Source organism: Dysidea avara, chromosome 7 (genome assembly GCF_963678975.1).
Source record: "Dysidea avara chromosome 7, odDysAvar1.4, whole genome shotgun sequence".
Classification (NCBI taxonomy): domain Eukaryota; kingdom Metazoa; phylum Porifera; class Demospongiae; order Dictyoceratida; family Dysideidae; genus Dysidea; species Dysidea avara.
Genome location: NC_089278.1, coordinates 28,294,135 through 28,314,376, shown reverse-complemented (window position 1 = coordinate 28,314,376; position 20,242 = coordinate 28,294,135). Strand labels below are relative to the sequence as shown.

At 37.4% G+C, this 20,242-nt stretch overlaps 1 long non-coding RNA gene across 7 annotated transcripts; it reads right to left on the bottom strand.

Annotated features, from left to right (window-relative positions):
• Nucleotides 1-11,806: 11,806 nt before the first annotated feature.
• LOC136260535 (uncharacterized) lies at nt 11,807-19,279 on the bottom strand. 7 transcript variants are annotated; one of them, XR_010703599.1, is made up of 7 exons: nt 19,020-19,279; nt 18,527-18,623; nt 17,896-18,468; nt 17,239-17,458; nt 14,399-14,570; nt 11,995-12,124; nt 11,807-11,944 (listed from the first exon to the last, which is right to left on the bottom strand). It is a non-coding gene; the product is annotated as an uncharacterized lncRNA (long non-coding RNA). The 7 variants fall into 7 exon arrangements; XR_010703598.1 differs by having other exon boundaries at nt 17,896-18,017; nt 18,332-19,279; XR_010703597.1 differs by having other exon boundaries at nt 18,527-19,279.
• Nucleotides 19,280-20,242: the final 963 nt, after the last annotated feature.

Sequence of the window (20,242 nt, the reverse complement as noted above, 5' to 3'; positions counted from 1 at the left end):
ATTGCAACAAGTACTTTATGGCATATGCAGCACATACAGTGAACGCATCATGGACATATGCTTGTCCTTGAGCTCTTTGTGTCTCATTTCTTTTGCTGACAGCCCAACATGTCGTTTTGCAGTAGTTTACGCGTAATGGCTACATATTTTTGTAAATAGGAATCATCTGTATTTTGCATGGTTAATTGCAGATGTGCTTCCCCTGTACTGTTCTTTGTATGTAACAGGCAGAACATAGCTGAAAGCAAAGTGTAAAGGCCACTTTGATTCACTTTTGAGTCAGTAAATGCATGATATGCATTCAGACAAAACATTAACTCTGGCACCATTCCATGCAGTATATGTGCGGGTTCATCAGTCACAAATAGTAAATAAACAAGTATAAATATAAACAAGTATAAATATAAGGAAAAATTAGGAATTTTAAGTTTGATTAGGTGCCATCAAAAGTATTAGGAGATTACCTATATACTGTAGTGGCTAAAAATACTATTTTTTTACAACTAGCCTAACCTGAGAGTGGAGGGGGGGGGGGGGGGGGGGGTATTTGTTACACATGTAAACAACAAAATTTGCGAGACTAGAGGGGCTGGGGCATATATACTGCCCCAGGAAAATTTTGAAATGTAGAGATTGAATCTAGAAGCAATTTGAGAGAACGACTGAAATCTGGATGTTTTAAGGAAATGGTGAATTGAAAGGATAAAAAAACTGTGTATATAGTAGTGTTGTTCCAGTACTGAGTACTGGAACTAAAAGTAATTCCAGTACCAGCAATTTTATTTTAGTTCCAGTTCTAGAACTAGAACTGGAACTGGAACAATAATTTTACTTTCCTCAATACTGGAACTGGAACTAGAACAATAATTAATTTTTCTAAATACTGGACTAGAACTGGAACTAAAATGAAAATTTATCGAACTAATACTGGAACTGAAATTGGTCATAATCATTTAGTTATTATCAATAAAAATAGCAAATACGATGCTCATTACATGACTACAGTTAGTGTGCTGATAAAAGCAAGAACTGATAAGTATTCAATGATGCAAAAGGCTATATAACTAGAAACACTGGGCAGAACTGGAGGACTGGACAATTGGACTCTTGCCTTATATAAATATTCAGGCTTGGAGAAACCATTACCATTTTTAGAGTTAATTTTTTCTTGTTTCTGAGGACAATTTTGGCTTTTAACTTCCATGCTTTTGAGAAATTGAACTTAGCTAGCTATACTGCTATAAAAGAAATGATATTGCTACACATGTATAGAATATGCAAATAAACCTATCAACTTTTCCCACCTACATTACTTGTTCATTTTTCTAGGGTTGTTTACAAATAACAACTTGTGTTAATGTTTTGAGCAGGAATTGAAACACGTACAGAATAGCTGTTAAAAATTGAAGTATTAAATACTTCCATTTACAATTAAACTCTTAGCTCTGTGTGTGTGTGCGTCCACCATCCTTCTTGTTCTTAACATTTAATATTATTATGCATCCTCTAACACAAGTTATGGGCATTCGAGTAAGCAAAATTAAGTAGCTGTAGTTTATCTGTCGATCTTGCTTTTCCATATACAAACTGTAGGTTGACAGGTCCACCTACATGTTAGTCTAAATTTAGTACCGCTGTGGAAAAAATACTGTAGTTACAACCAGTATCCTAAATACTTGCAATAAAAAGAAAGAAGCTTGTCCAGTCCATGGTCTATCCACTAGTCCAGTCCATGGCTTGTCCACTGGTCCAGTTCATGTGGTCTGTCCACTGGTCTAGTCCACGATCCAGTCCAGTGATTGTATACACCCAATGCAACACTGAAGTGAAACCAATAATTCTCACTACCTAGGTGTTTCTGTCATTCTGAAATGTGTTCATATCTAGTTTAATGTTTGATAAATAACTTCAAATCATCTCTCATAATCAAAGCCTTGGATCAATGCCTTGCATGTATAGTTGGTTTTGTAGTAGTTGCTCTGCCTAGATACATAACACAATCAAATCAAAACCCATAGTTTAGTGCATGCTGTGCATTGTTTTAGAAATGGAGCACTAAACTAATTATGTAGAACTAAAAACTGCAACTGTAATCTTAAAGGTTGTAGTCCTAGAACTAGAACTGGAACTGTAATTCTAAAAGCTATGGTTCCAGAACTGGAACGGGAACTATAATTCTAAAGGTTATGGTTCCAGAACTGGAACTGGAACTGTACTTCAAGCAATTATAGTTCTAGACTGGAACTGGAACTGTAATTCCAAAGGTTTATGATTCTAGAACTGGAACTGGAACTGAAATAACAAGCTGGTACTGGAACAACACTAGTATATAGCTATAAAGGCAGCATAGTGATAGGGTTTGAAAGTAGTTTTTTATAATAAAATGTTTTATTAGCTAGATTTTAGAGCAATTTTAATTATGGACTGTGATAAAGGTAACTATGACTATAGGCTGAATTTTGAGGCAATTTCTTATCAAATAGTGGAGTCAGTGGAGAATTTTTTTGAAAACTAGCTATCTCAAGATAGGATCTTGAGGCACTTTTAGCCAAATCCCTGTAAAAGAGATTTAAGCTGCACACACGTGCACATAAAACATTATACGTAACATTGAAGTTATGCTTTTCTGTGGTGCAGCTTGCTATTTTAGTCTGACTTTTACAACTAGCCCAATCGCCATTTACAACTAGCCAAAAGTCACTTACAACTAGCTTTTTGGCCACAACTAGCTCCTTTTTTAGCCCCTGATATGCTCCGGTAGATATAATATAGTAGACATTTAATCCCTGGGTATAGATTATATTAGGGATTAACCCTTAATGCCCCATGCCATAGAAAAAGTGTGCATTTTTGAACAATATTTTTTATAAAAATCACAATAAGCAATTTTTTGCAATATTTTTAGATTTTCTGTAGTGGCTATATAAGGTAACACCTATAATTATCATGCTTTTCAATTTGGTAACATTATTAGTAGGTATGGTGGTTAGCTATGTATTAAAACTAGCTACTGTCTAAATAAAACTAATGTGTACAACTGTATGGTAAATAAGGATTATAGAAAAAGTAGGGAGTGGACATTGAAGAAGTAGGGAGGTCACCTAGTGGACATTTAAATGTTCACTAGGTGACCTCCCAAATTTTTCTATAATCCTTATTTTTCCATACGGTTGTATACATTAATTTTATTTAGACACTAGCTAGTTTCAATACACCATATCTACTAACAATGTTACCAAATTGAAAAGCATCATCACCATTGTTAGAAGAACCACTTGGCAGCAAACGTCTGTAACAAGACCAATGCATCTTGTAACAGCGTTGAAACCGGGTCGGGTCATCCGGGTCACATTTTCTCCGGGTCATCCGGGTGTGACCGGGTTTACAAATTATCCGGGTCTGACCCGGATTGGATCACGTGAGAAAGGAAATTGTTCGTTTGACGACGTGGAAACTTATAAACGCTATCGCGTAGCTCTTTCGTGAGCCACGCCCACTTATCGCGTTACAAACATACGTTCAGCCACACCCATGTATTAGTAAGTGTAGTATGTAGCACGAAACTGAGGGTATCTATGGTGAGGGGTAGCTATGTTAGTAGGTGATGACGTTTTTTTTTTTGGTTTTTTTTGGTTTTTTTTGGTTTTCAACCTACAGCTAGGCTGAAGTTGCGTCTGGATCCACCCCTGTTTACTCAACACGAATCGAACGCTCAAAAAGGTATCGAGACTAGCCGAAACATAACTCTTATCGCACGCCTCGGCTTTAATTAATCCGGGTCAATCCGGGTCAAATCCGGGTCTGACCCGGATTGCTATCCGGGTCAGTGGGTCATCCGGGTCAGCAGTAGTGACCCGGTTTCAACGTTGTCTTGTAATATTGACCATATTAATACATGAAAACTGAGGTAAATACTGCAATAGTCACCTATAGGCTTAGATAGCGACCTTATAGCATTAGTGAGACAATTAGTATAATAGCTACACATTGATAATGTCGTGGGAATATGTTTATTGTATTTAACAGGACATGTGAACAATGTTCATTCTATCCAGCAAGTTGGCAACAACAAAAAACCAGCAAACACTCCACCCATCACAGAAACAACACCGACTGATGGTTACACCCTAGGAACAGAAAGAAATAACCAACTGGTCAACCGTAGGTTATAAGTACAATCAGAAATAACAGCATGTACATGCACCAACCCACACGAATCGTTGTTTTGTTTGAAATATGCAGTAATGGATGATTACATGATGGCTTCTAAATTGGCAGTGTATGAAGCTTATCACTACATTGGTCCAAAAACCACCTATCAGGCTATCACTTCGGAAGTGTATTCATTGGGATACTTATAGTCAAGAATATTGATGAATAATTGCTGTCTGATTCGCAAAGGATCAGTGTCTGGTTTCCCTTACCTCTTGTTGCATGGTCTGGCAGCACGTTTCATAAATGTCTCATGTCTCATGTGAGCTTTGCATGCTGTGATTCTCCAAGTGACTAGTGTTTATTCAACTTGATACAGTGAACTACATGGGAGGCACCTAGGGAGCTATGAATCAATTTCTGTGAGTACAGGGGCGGATCTAGGATTTCAGAAGGGGGGATGCTAACATGGACACTTATATATGTGGCAAGAAAGTTGATACAACTAGTGTGCAAAGCACACTCAGCATGTGGAGCATGTTCTATCTATAGGGGTCTGGGGCATGCCCCCACAGTGCAAATTTGGCCTACTGAGATTGAATTTGGTAGTAATTTTGAGTGAAAAATGATGTCACTCTTCAATGTGATACCATTATTCCTCTACAGATTGTCAATATAACTAAGAACACAGCCAGTAGCTAAATTCAATCTTATAGAACTAGTAGTGGAAGCAAATGGGTATCAGCTGCACATGATCAATTCTAGTGTTCTGAAGTATAGCATAATTTACAGTCTCGTGACTCAAACTACACTAGCTGTCCAAACAGTAGAGAGAGTAAGTGTGGGCAGAGAGGGTAAGTAGACTCACCAGTGTGTGGAGTGTATTGCACTCAGCATTTATAGAATTCTCCAGCTAGGGGCTCTGGTGGCATACTCCCCTGGAAATAATTGGAAAATGGCTAACACAAGATTGAATTTAGAAGCTTTTTTTAACCATAGATAGTATATTCAATGTACCGTAAAATATACTATCTACGTTTTAGCCAAAAAAAAGTTAAAGCCGTTTATTGTTGTTGTACATGTGGGTACAAGATGAATGAGTTCAGCTGGAAGTAAAAACAGAACTATACACTGTTTCTTATTATTGGATTTTAAGATATATAATAGTGGCTTGTCAAAGAGAACAAAGAGTGTATAGTTAATTGAATGTAAGGTCAAGGAGAATATATGAACACAGGATTGGATCTATTTCATATATATAACCATTGTTCTGTGGTGCAGGTTGCTATTTCAATCTATCTTATTTATAAAATGATGGATCCATCCATCACCATAATTGTTTTACAACAAGTCTACAAATATAACTAGTTTTTGGCCACAACGAACCCCTTTTTAGCACACATAATCATGACAACATAAATGCTGCAGTATCATTTAAAGTTGAGTTTCAAGGGATTTGATAGTGCAAAGCCATCATGTGTTCAGATGACTGTGACTCACTAGATTATTTAAACAAAAACACCATAAACTATAATTATGTAGATAAATTGAGTGCGAGGTAGAATAGAGGTGGCTGATCTCCATACAACTTTACCATTGATTTCGTGGATTGCATGATGACCTGACAAAATGGCCAGATATGGAGTTTGGAGATATCTATGAGATCAAAACAGAGGGAATCAATCTTTACTATCTCTTTATATGCACATAAGCCCAGGTCCCAGCTGGACAATGTATATATACATACACAATTACTTTTATAATGGATATGTGCAGTGGCCAACCAATTGCAAATAGCTAACAGACAAATGCTGTTCCCCATGGGATGTAGATAACCAAGCTATTTTGAAGTTTGCTCACTGCACAGAGTATAGTGTATAAAACAACCATTGTCAGCAGTTGCCAACTTTTACACTTGTTGACCCCCATAGTGGCTGCCCAGCCAGCCAGCCGGCGCTTACCTTTGCTTAGCCAGAAGGTCAGGTGCTTTTCCCTTAATTGTACTAATCAACCCCCGTCAATCCTCTTTAGCTAACACTTTAAAATCCAGGTTGTGGCAAGGGATGCCAGTTAACTTCGTAAAAAGAGAATGTATAGTATATAATAGCCTAGCAAGTTCCTTTACAGTTCAGACACATGTGCAGTTGTCTTGTATAGCACTTAACTCAGATCTGCTTATATGTACAGCATACAGTCCAGTACAATTGTATAGTCAAGTACATGTAAGATAAGGATATCTAATCAAAAACAGCCAAGCTATAAAAAAAGGAGTGCGGCCCTTGAAAAGGCTATGGTGAAAAAAGATGTGAAATCCAAGGTGGCGGCCAAGAAATGGCTGTGATGGTAGGTTAATGGTAAAAATTTTAATAACGACAATTCAGGTGAATTTGGTGCCGCTTGGTCAATTGGCGCAAAATTCACCTGAATTGTCGTTATTAAAATTTTTACCATTAACCTACCATCACAGCCATTTCTTGGCCGCTAGGGGCCCGCCGATTATGCTGGCATAATTTTGAGCATAATAGGTACCTAAAAGCATTGAGCATAATGCCAGCGTAATAGGTTAAATATTTGTACGATAGTCGGTAAACTCTTGCTGGAAAAATGACAATTGCAAAATAAGATCGATATACTCAAATAGAGCAGTCAGTAACTCTAATAGAACAATTATCAAACTGACTGTTCTATTAGAGTATATCGATCTTGTCTCTTACATGCAGGCATGCAGCAAGCATTTATTATTTGTGTTCCAGCCACTCATTTTTTTCTTTCTATATAGTGTTAAACTAGTAGCAAAGCATATGAACTAAGGCATGAACATTGAGCATAATCGAGCATAATAGGTAAATATTGAGCATTAATTTAAGCATAATAGGTGAATTTTTTAGCAGTGCAGCATAGCATAATAGGTAAAATTATGAGCATAATCGGCGGGTCCCTATTGGCCGCCACCTTGGATTTCACATCTTTTTTCACCATAGCCTTTTCAAGGGCCGCACTCCTTTTTTTACAGCTTGGCTGTTTTTGATTAGATTTCACTTCTTTTTGTATTTGTATACCCCAAAGCCGGCCTATGGCCAACTTTGGGGCTTTTTAACCTATATATTTTTCTTTACCACAGGAAAAAGAAAAAGATGAAGCAGATTTTATAAATACTTTAACTCATTCTGATTTTATCAGTAAATGTACAAATTATATATATATATATAATGCATATATAAAGAGTTCATTATATATATGAATTCTTGCATATATTTATTACATGTCAATTAATCCCCACAGGATAATTTGCAGCTGATCTCTCTACTGGGTGACTTGAAATGTAGCTGAACTCTCTACAGGGTGATCTGCTTGTACGTAGATGAACTCTTTACAGGATTCTCTCTACAGGGTGACTTGACTCTAGCTGAACTCTCTGCAGGGTTATCTGTTTGTAGTTGAATTCTCTACAGAGTGATTTGTTTGCAGCTGAACTCTCTACAAGGTAACTTCTTCTAGCTGATCTGTCTACAGGGTGACTTGTTTCTAGCTGGTCTCTCTACAGGGAGATTTGTTTGTAGCTGAATTCTCTACAGGGTGATTTGCTTGCAGCTGAACTCTCCACATGGTGGTTGCTTTGTAGCTGAACTCTCTAAAAGGTGACTTCTTATAGCTGAACTCTCTACAGGGTGATCTTTTCATAGCTGAACTCTCTACAGGATGATCTGTGATCATAGCTGAACTCTCTACAGTGTGATCTGTTCATAGCGAAACTTTCTACTGGGTGATTTGTTTGCAGCTGAACTCTTTGCATGATTGTTTCTTTGTAACTGAACTCTCTACAAGGTAACTTCTTCTAGCTGATCTCTCTACAGGGCAATTTGTTTGAGCTGAACTCTCTACATGATGGTTTCTTTGTAGTTGAACTCTCTATTAGATACCTTCTTCTGGCTGATCTGACTACAGGGTGACTTGTTTGTAGCTGAATTCCCTACAGAATAACTTGCAATGTAATAGTTATAAATGCAGCTGAATATTTTATTAGGGTGACTGTTCTATTAGAGTATCTCGATCTCGCATTTGTTACACGTAGTTGTCTTTCGAATCATAACTCAGTGGTTTGTAATCCGATTCTTCTGTAGTACTGCAAGAACTTTCTATGATGATTATTCCAGCTACATACTGATTTTCAGCTCATTGCTCTAAGCGGTTTGCCTGGTAGACACGAAAACTAATAGTTTTTTTTATTCATAAAAATCGATCGCGTAATTTTGACACAGGTCGGGTTTTGTGTCATATCTCCGTGGTCTTTATCCCGATTCCTTTCAAACCACAAAAAGGTACTCCTACGATGGTTGCTCCATCTATATATCAATTTTCAACTGATTCCTCAAAGGAGTTTACCCTGTAGGCGTGACAGACCTTCGACCTTATTTTACGCAAATAATCGGTCATAACTCCGTGAATGTTCATCGGATTCCTACCAAAGTTGGTACAGAGATCCGCCTTAATGAGCCCTTTACGTGTGCCAAATTTCAGCCCGATCCGAGCACGCATTCGTGTTTTATGGCGGATTTTGCGAAGTGTGCGAAATGAAGAAGTATAGAAGAAAAAAAAACCAAGAAATTAAAACGAAATTTTGTTCGCTCGTATCTCGGAAATGGCTGGAGCGATTTTCTTCAAATTTGGTGTGTAGACTCCCCTAACTTGCCGGCACGTCTGTAGCAAATTTGGTTCCAATCGGATAAGGGATCACAGAGCTACATAGGTGTGAAAATTGCGTTTTCTTTCTTCCTGTTAATATACTCACGGATGGCACACCGGCTTCTTGGGCCGCACGACACACTACCGTGTGTTTTGATTAGAGTATCAAAACAACAGGTGATGCAACCTCATAAAGGCATTCAGGGGAAGCTAAACAAACAGCCTATAAGTGTAATTTGTGTGAAGTATATATAGGTAATTCAATTTCAACCAACTATACGTATAACTTAAAGAGTCAGCACACTGCAATCAAGTGTTCAGCTTCACTCTTACAAATAAATGACCTGAAAAATTAAAACCATGTTACCTTGTGTATGTACTACTGTAGACTTGAAGAGGGGTGTAGTCATGTGGCAGCTTTCCTATGCAAAATTCATGTAGTGTGCAGGTTAGGTTATACTAAGTCATCAAGAACCACGTGCACTATATATCATGCTGATGATGAAGACATGAAGTAATGACTTTAAACAACAGTAGGTTGTAATAAAATATTTAAATGTGATTGCACTGTATAGTGTTATCCTGTAGATTAAATATTTCAGTTTTTCAAACTAAATATATGCTATCAAATGGGAATAAATGCCATCACTTTGTTCTTGTACAGCAAAAGCTTTCAATGGTCCACAAGGTGCAGATGCATGATTGGACTGGTGCTCCATATCGACTTGTGGAGTTGTGGTTTATACACCATTGTGCCTGCCCTGATCATGAGTGCCAAGTACTAATACCATCTGCATGCCCATGTAATCTTTTCATCATTACAGGCCTGCAGTACTTCTGCAAACAGTTTGTTAAATGATGCACATCTTATGAGCAGTGCACTGAACTGATGTGACACAATATAATTAAGGAGCATGCAGTTTTGTTGAAAACACAGCACTAAACATGATAATAGTGTTGCTGCAAACACTACAACAGACAGTGAGTATATAGCTAATGAACTAATGTCTTAGAAATATATAACCATAATATGGCACAACCACAGTCAATTTCAAGTTAATTTAAAGGTTGACTTGTTGAGTCAATGCAACATCTTTTGCGACCAGTACACCAATAAACATGCAATAATTATGTTAAGCTAGATACATAATAAATCATGCCAAGCACAACTGGCTACTCTGTTTGAACTGCAACAAATCCTTAGTTCTACCTAGCCTGGCTGTCATCCAACATGCAACCCAGCTGTGTCTTCACTCTGAATCTAAAAGAATTTGATAAAATCCAATGTCCTTGCTCTTCCTGGTGCAGTTAACAGCACATCAACTTGACAGCACTTTTGCCGTACTGCACTAATACTTTTCAAGTCATTTTTCATGATGTCATTAGGTGCCATGACTTAGGTCGAAAATGATGTATATGTGTGCATGCATATGTCAAGTACCTGTATGTATTGCTTAATACCACATGTACATCTACAGTACAAGCCACAATGTTTCCAGTGGATCATTTAATGTCACAACCGGACAGGACACTCTTCTTTCTCACTGGCCATTACGGCAGTCACTGGACCAGTATAGCTAGGCAAGTTGCTGTACTATACACACAGCACAATAATATTACTTGTTATGAGGATAATTATGGTAAAAATGTCACATTGCCTTGAAACCTTGATCAATTATTCGTAATCTCATTATAGCAAGTAGCTCCCAAACTATGCTGCCTGCTTTTACCACTTAGTGGGTGCGTACAGTCAAACAAACAAAGATAGGTACATATACACACGATATTACAAAAACAACTTCAGGGAAACCAGGCAAGCACCAGTACCCACTACAGTTGGCTACAGGTGCACATCTGGTTTAATAAACACATGCACATCAGCTCATGTATACTTCTGACACTACCTTGACAGTTTATTAGTATGGTCAAGAAATTTGGAAATAGATACATTTATCATTAATCTATAGTACCTAGTACGTATATTGAAAAGTATTTATCTAAAAGCAAAGTAGAGACCTAAACAATAAATACTACTCAGACAAGATTAGATGGACGATTGTATTATAACATAGTTCAGTGTGATAATCCCAATATTAGCATGTCATAACAATTATTTTGTTCAGTCAGAATTTTTCTACAGGGTATATGTTGTAATCATATAATCTTGTCTCACTAGTTTTTATCACTTGATCCCTAGCGATATACTAGTTTGCTTATATACATAGCTACAGCTATGATATGCACATGTGACTGTTTGAGAATACTAAACATGGCTACTCTACATACTTTGAGTGGGCCCCAGTCAACTGGATATTTAATGGAAGTGGTCTTTCATGCTTTCTTTTTCACCATACTACCAAACAGAAGCAGGCATTTAATGGTCAACTAAGTACAGCTAGATCATTAATAGGCATTGTCACTTAATTGTCATTGGTCCAGCTCAGGTTCGTAAAAAGTCTTATGAGACAGGTACAGTGTCTACCAGTAATTGAGCACTGCCTTAAATGATTTTGCAGCATCTAAAATTTTTGTATTGATTTGAAAAAATAATGTCTCATTATGGGTTTGTTTCATGAAGATGATCAGCATTATTAAGAGTTAAAGGAAAGACAAGGTGCAGAGGTAGACACTTGTAACAACCCTTATAAATGCATATGCCACAAGTATTGTGGCAAAAAATGGTGGGTCATTTTGAGACTGTGGTGAGGCGGGCAGGCGGGCGGGCAGGCAGGCAGACAGACAGAACAAAAATTGAGTTTTGACAATTTTTATAAAATTTCAATATTAGCATGTGAATGGGGTTTATGTCGAGTGAATACTATATTGATGTTACAGTATGCTGAGTTAAAGTACTTTTTTCCACTTAAGAGTGATTTTAATTTTTTAAAGGCAGCATTTTGGTGGGCGCCTTTCAATATTGGGGCGATCTTTGCTAAACATTAATACCGTACTGTTTGAATATATAGTCCTTGCTATACCAATAATACTTTTGTACTGCACACATGAAGTCATCAACACACATTAAATATCTTCGGAAAGTTTTTCAGTACTTGAGTGATGTGAACTCCTGTTTTGTCCCAGCTCCAGAGATCATCTGAAGTTGTTGACACTGATGAAACAAGGCAATAACAATCACTCTGCTTAAAATAAATGGCTTACTTTATTATGCCTACAATGTTACACTGATAGACATCAATGAGGGTCATGTGATCCATTAGCTTCATCTTATTTTAGTACTCTCACAGGTCACCAAGACAACCACTGCTCAGCAGTTAGCCATGTTGCTGGACTACATACAACACAATAACGTCAATTTTGGCATTACCATTGTTAAGATCACATTGTTATATATAGTGATCTTTCAAGCAGGAAACAAACATACTGTAGATACACAATGACCTCATATATTGCCTTAATTATCCACAATTATGTCGCAAAATAAAATGGTGGCTAATTGAGGGACTTTGGGCGGAGGAAGTAGTTATTTGTAAGGGGGGCTGACCAGAGTATAGAATTTGTGGTGGCAGGGGTCTGTGCCCCCCAGGAAGCTGTAGCCATTTTAGGTTTTACATCTCTCAAAGTTCACCAGAATGCACAATTTGAAGCATATCACCAATTTTTTAATCAAAGTATTTAAAATTGGCTATTTGCAGTTTTGGAAATGTTGACTAGGGTTAATGAACATACAGCATTTATAAGCAGTTAAAAATAACTTTATACACTTGGAAACTCTTGATGCAGTGGTAATACACCTACTTGTTCAAGTAAGAGGTCAGTGGTTCGATTCCCCCTGTAGACAAAATTTTTTTTTGTTTTTAGACTACATTTTTGGAACACATTTCTATTAAGCATTTTTGACTGCTCTATAAGGGTATTTGAACATTCTATAAGAGTATATCAGTTTTTTTTCATGGTTTTCAGCTCCATTCCATATCATTCCGAGGGGGGGCCTCAGCTCCCCAGCCCCCAAACTCCCCCCCCTCCACCACCCACGTAGAGAAGCATAAAGTGATGCAGTGGATTGTTTTGAAAATGCATGCAAGTTGAAGGGCCAAGGTAATGTTTATGACTACCTTGAATGCACAATACAATGACAATGTTATGTAGTGTATATCCCAACATAGCTAAGGTGTACTGTACTACATGACATCACAATCAATAAAGATCATCTTATCATGTGACCATGTCAAGTTGGTCCCACAAACGTACTATATGATCTAATTAATATGGTTGCCTCATTACTGTGACCATGCTAAATATAGATCCAGTGTTCTTCATGACCTCATTAAAAGATCACCTTTCATAGTGGCAATGTTGACTACTGGGAATATCCAACATGCTTATGAAGCACAAGAGAAAAAACATGATCCCCAATGTTACATACCAATTGACTGGCGAACCAGGTCACCAACCTAGTTACTTATTGATAGATTTTAAGCTCAGATTTCAGTGTTTCACTCAGCTATACATGTCTCATCACATGTACTGTGGATTTCATGTCTGTTGAAAATTCCGTACTATGCAACCACAAATATTTATTATTCTTTATGCAATACGTAATCGCAGAATGGAATTTCTCAACGGACATGAAATCCACTATAACAGATATTTAAAATTACCCATGATGGAGAAGCATGTGAACACATTGTGCATAGACATTACTAACACTTGGAATTCCCCAGTAGGAGCAACAACATATCATATAACAGGCTATTTTCGAAGAAGTTTAATTTTCAAATTATTCGAAGAACACAGCTTCTACAAAAATTTAACTTAGAATATATTATTAAAGCTGCATTGTGCCAGGTTGGCCAAATTCTGTCCACTATTAAACAGAACTCCACATCTTATTATTGAAATACAGAATGAAACGTCAAATGCATGATATCTCTTTTAATATCTAGCAGGCCAGCCTCTGCAATGGCCACACCCACAACAAATTGATGGTGAAGATTATCCGTTTTTCAATGGAAAAACTACCTTTCCTATAGTGGAGCAGTCCCAAAACAATAACACCTAATGAATGTCTGAATTTCAGTTGTACCATTACGCATGGTCACTGTCTTCACTTAATTTAATACACACTTACGAAAATAATTTTAGTGGCGCTAAGCATATAATGATAAAGCTTTCAAAAATTATACTTTTGAAATTTTTTTTTAGCAGCTGCTCTTCAAAGATTTCCCCATCAAAATTAACCCGTTATACGGTAGCTAAGGTGTGGTTTCACTCAGCAATATGTACATGTCTCATCACATGCCACAGATATTTAAATTTTCCACGTGATGGACAAGCATGTAAACACATTGTATATAGTATTTGGAAATCCCAACAACATAGCTAAGGCGTGATGAGACAGTTCACTGAACATACATTCACAGGCCCATATACATATGTATACATAATTCTATGCAAGGAAACTGCAGGAAAACCCCCAGTCACCTTAACCATCATAAACAGTGATGATTACAACAGATGATGGCTATTACAGAAGCTCCAGGCTTGGTATCACTTGACCCTACCATACAAACTAACCAATCACAACCAACACATACATACCTACCATATCCAATATCCCATAGATGACACGACCAATGAGTAAGGCACATGTACACACATGAACCATGTGGTTGTGATAAGCTGGTAACCGAACTGATGTTTGATGGGCTGCTAGTTCACCTCGACAAATCTATACTGTACTACTTCCTGCAGATGATTTTCTTCTCTTTATCCACCTGAAAAAGATGCCAATGTTTTGAGTAAAACAGAAAGACAAACACACACTACTGCATACTCAAGGTGTATCGATATAAGAAAACTAAACTGATCTGATACCAATCCGAGATTAAACATTTTGAAACCGATACAAAACCAATCCGATATACCTAAGTGTAGCTATTTATATTTGAGGAACCACATATGCCATGTTTTAACTACTGAAGACAGTCTTAAGGTTATTGGCTATGCTTGGTTACCCATGGTGGTGTAGCCTCTATTGACAGCTCAGACTATAAGGCACCCACAAATATTTTTAAAACATGCTTCCTGCCAAGATTAGTCTGGATTACTCTGCATTTTCACGGATTGTAGAGATGGCTGGTTGTTTTATGCTGCGCTCTTGGTTCATCTTATTGCTGTTTCCCCAGGCTCACCACTATGAGTGTTTGTTGTATGATTGGTAAGCTTTGTGACAACAAAACAGTGATCATGCATGCACTTACATGGTTTTGCATAGTGTACCACTTTTAGACAAGGAAGACAACTACTGTTTCCCACCCTTGTTAGCTAAATATTAGGGTTTATAATGTGGCTTGATCATTGGACAGTATCCTCAAGATAGTTCAGTTGTATATCAGTGTATCGCATCAGTTTTTAGCAGCAATATCGGCTCCCAGCGATATAGTAGAAATTTCTACATCGGCCACTGATACGATCTATATCGGTATATCAGTACACCTCTACTCTTTACATGTCATATTATTAAATAATGTATATATCTGTATTAAAGCTAGGCTCAAATAAATAAAACTGGTCATAAATGAATGACACAGGGTATTTATTTGTACCAGATTACAATGGCATAATTAGTAGAACAAGACTTACTACAACTAATGAAACACATGACTTGTCACATTAAGGATGTTAACAGCGGCTGCTACAAGGAGCAACAGGGTTTTTCAGCTGGTTAAGGAGTGGATTATAATGGGGGTTTCTGAGGTTTCCAGAAACCGGTCACGTTTAGATCGAGATACTCTAATAGAGCAGTCAGTCACTCTGATAAAAGAAGTTGTGAATAAAGATTTTTAAGTGCTTTACAGTGATACAACTATCATTTAGTAGAGAATAGCCATTCTTAGGTGTCGGCTTTTTTTCATTTTTTGGGTCTTCACCTAAAATCTAGCTGTGCTTTTTGATCAGAAACCAGTCGCCAAAACTCCTGGAGCTGCCTATGACAGATACATAAATACAGTACATGGTTTACATTCTAATCTGAACACTAATCCAAAATAGTAAAAGTGATAGTTTATTTACACTTTTTCACCACTTAATGTATGTTCTATTAGAGTATAGTAAGTGTTGTGACTGATAAGAACCTTGTCTTAAAATTTACCAGTTTATTCGGATCCATATGAAAAGGTGTTCTTCTCTGAGAATGGCTGACTACTGCCTATAGTCTAGCTAGCTAGCTATGACACATGAAAGTAAAAATCACTCCTAAAGTTGTTCTGTAATTGGATCTACCATTAAGCCTCAGTTACAATTAATACATCAATTTATTATTATAGAGATGCTTAATACACTTGAAGGTGCTGGAAATCTAAATCAAGACTTAAACCATACAACAAATGGAGGTAATTTGAGTGATAGTTATTCCATGGACACTCCAACTAGTCTGCCCCTTCACTAATATATCATAATTTTTAAAGTTTTAAGTACAGAGCTGTTTGTCATACAGTATGGTAGTAGGGATTCTGTTTTTCTGGCCAAAACAATTCACCCAAAATCCAGCTTTACAACACCATCCTGGCACCTTGACAGTATTGGTTAGGTATAACCAAGCCCAAAAGTGCCTTCAGTACAATCCTAAAGGCTTCCAATAAATTGTTACAGAATTAAAAAAAAAATCATTCAATGGAATTTTCTACTGCCTGCCTGCCCACCCGCCTGCATGGTTTGCCTGCCTTCAGGCAAGCGTAACACGATAATGGCTAAGGCTATAGGGTTGATTTTTTCACTGTTCGACGTCACTTCATCCCGAGACATGCCTTTTGGCATACTGCAATACGTACAATGGATGCATAATGGACTTACCTTTGTCATCCCTTTGTGTTCCATTTCTTTCTGCTTACCGCCCAAGGTGTCAATTTGTAGTAGTGTGATGCATGGCTTCTCTACAGTACATTTGTAAACAATCGTCCGTATTTTCCATGCTGACTGGATTGATTGCAGTGGCAATTCCAACACTGTTTTTCATTTGTAACGCTATATAACAGGCTGAAAATAGCTAAAAGTGAAGCATAATAGCTACTGCAGTTTCAAAGTAGTATTTGATAACTGGGACACACATTCATATTAAAAAATTAATTCTGGCGCCATCCTTGTTTTGATGCAGCATGCGTGGATTCACCAGTCATAATAATGTTACAAAAAAAAGTAAACAAACAAGTTTAAGGAAAAATTTGGAATTTTAAGTTCAATTAGGGATCATAGAAAAATAATCCTTAATTCAGTCTTGGTGTTGGGTATAGACTACTAGTATATCTGCAGATGTACACTGTAGGTGACCTCCCTTGTTTCCCTACTTTTTTTATGATCCCTAAAGTTCCTAATTTTTCCTTAAACTTGTATTAGTTAGGATACATTATACATTTATGTACACATAACAGCACTTGTTTCACTTACCACTTATTGTGCAGGAAATAAAAAATAGTACACCTGATAGACATGAACAGTAGAAACTTTACTTGATGAACACACTGTTGCACATGTCAACAGAGGAAAGAGTTCTTGGTAGTCTGACAAGCATGAGATAAACAGGAATGCTGCTCCCTTATATCACCTTGGTAACAGTTTCAAACCAAATCCTTCTAGAGAAATAGCCATCACACCAGCATTCGTCACCCTAATCAAAAGAATAAAAATCTCACATCAAACTCTAGAAGTATACGCACTGTAAGCACATTCACCTTTCCACAAGGAATTAAGTGCTACAAGGCTTTTCAACACTTATGGGTTATAGCAAATATCTTAGAAACACTATTATACATAACCATTGTTGAGGGATATCAATGTGTAGTTCCCAAACATATGTAAGGTATCAGTGAATCACTGGGATACTTATATACTAGTCAGGTTCGTGTACTAGGAATCAATCCTTCTAGTACTCCACACTATATTACACACACACACACACACACGCACGCACGCACGCACGCACGCACGCACGCACGCTTGCACACACACAGACACACACAGAGACACACAGAGACACACAGACAGACAGACACAGACACACACAGAGACACAGACAGACACACACACACACACACACACACACACTTTCAATAATAAAATCAATTTCTTGGTTGTTGAGTCACATTCAATGATGGTGCATTTAACAACTTGACCAAGCTACAAGTATCAGCATCAGAAATTCACTGGAAACTATGTATGATGAAGAACTACAGAAGACATAGTTAGAAATTTTAAACTAGAGAAGGAACAACATAGTACCATTGCAATAAAAAGTACTAAAAGAAGCTGGATTGGAGTAGTACGTAATGTGCAGATACTGTAAAACAATAATAAATGAATATCTGTACTGTGCTACATAGATTCTACAATCAAAACGCACAGTAGGAACATTTAGTGCTTATTATTTCACAAAATCTGGACATTACATACTACTCCAATCCAGTACTTTTTATTGCACATTGTCTGTAGTTAAAACTAATGCACTTACGTACACGCAGCTAAGCCAGACTAATTCGCTTACCACAGTGGTTTACTTTCATACACATGCTTTGTGCATACCATTCTACAAGCAGTCCATTCCGTCCTTGTGGCAAGCGACATCTAGTCTACAATGGAGAACAGCTTGTGCATCATACTATTCCACCAGTAGTCAATCTCCTAATGGCAGGAAAATTCTCGTATACACCCCCGGAGTACAACTCATTGAACTACCCACCTGGAACCACGACACATGTATTCCAATAATTACGTTGGTACAATAACATAGTGAATTGTGCTCATCTGGAGATCAAAGCCATACTGTGCTATGGTAGCTATAGTATATGGAAGGACAAAAGTAAGAAAATAGTATATGTATTGTATGGCTATCAATATAACTTCTTACGTAAATTTGAAGTGTTTCTGTGAAAGTAGGTAGCCACTTTTATGCTACACTTGAATGAACGTATCAGGCAGGCAGTAGAAAATTCTGTTGAATAGAATTTTTAAAAATTCTGCAACAACTTGACAAAAACATTTCAAGTCGATCTGAAGGCATTTTTTAGTTAGACTTTACCCAACCAATATTGTCATGTCATTGTGAGGGGGAAATTAAGGCTGGTTTTTGGGTGATGTTTTATCACAGGCTACGCTCACACCTTCATTGTTCCTACTATACAGTACTATTGTACTGTATTATAGCACATTACAAAAACTATCTACGTACGTACCTTAGTACTGACTTTTAGTATACTCTAGCAATTCTCTTACAGCAGTCACAACTCTGTGGCAAATAATAGCTGGTGTGCTATCCTTGTATTCAGCTAAGAAGGTATGTGACAACTTCTTGTATGTCTTGTTGTGGGTCAGGAGGAGTAGCACTATCCACTTGTAACACCTACAGTATTATGATAATGTGGTCACCAAACACAACCAATACACAGGGAGTACTAGTGACTAACATACGTACTATGTACAGCAGAACATAACCTGTTATCAAGAGTTAATAATAAGAGAGGAGAGTGTCTAACGCTGTATAAGCCTGTAATAGATGATTGCGCAGAAGTTAAACGGCTTCCTTTTCGTGTAACGTACAGGCTTCTAGTATTTGTTCGTTTCCTTACCGCAATTAGTTTAGCTGCACCATGATGAATCCTCGAGAATATTCGAAGACTGAACTAAAGACTGAGCTGTATGTACAGGGAACAGTGCTCCTTCAATTGAAGAATGCTCAAAGGTAGGGTAACATGGCGACGCAGTGAAAATTCGAAGCGATACTCTGCCTTTGGTTCAGTGTTTATTGGTTTCTCAGACGCTCTCCCCCAGAGTTATCTTCGAGGTTAACAGCCACACTTCTTTACGCAACAGAGAGATGCTCTTCGTGGTAAACTTGAACATCGAATTGAACGCACGCCCTTGTGTCTGGGATAGCCTTTGTGGTTAAATGCAAAAATATACTAGCCAGTCTGTCGTTACGCGGAAAAGAAGCCGTTTAACTTCTGCGCAATCATCTGTTACAGGACTATACGGCGTTAGACACTCTCCTCTCTATATTATTAACTCTTGCTGTTATAATACTCAGGGATACACAGGTAAACAATGGTGGCATGAAAGCATTTGGATTATATTCCAGATCAAAAATTACACAATACATTAATTTTTAGGGGCTATGATTTCACAAGCCTTCAGTAACAACCAGGGAGTGGCATATGTTGACTGCTCTGATTATAAAGTAACAATATCATTGGTCAAATAGCAGCTGATGATTCTCCAGGAAGCCCTTTCAAAGAGCTACAATGCCAATCTCAGAAGTAATCACAGATAAAGACTCACTATTGCAAAACTAAACAATTTGAATACACTAAGTTGTAAGCTGAGTTGTAAACTTATTCATCTGCCCAACTATAGAACACATTCCATTACTCACAGTTTTATTACTTGTTGTTAATGTGCC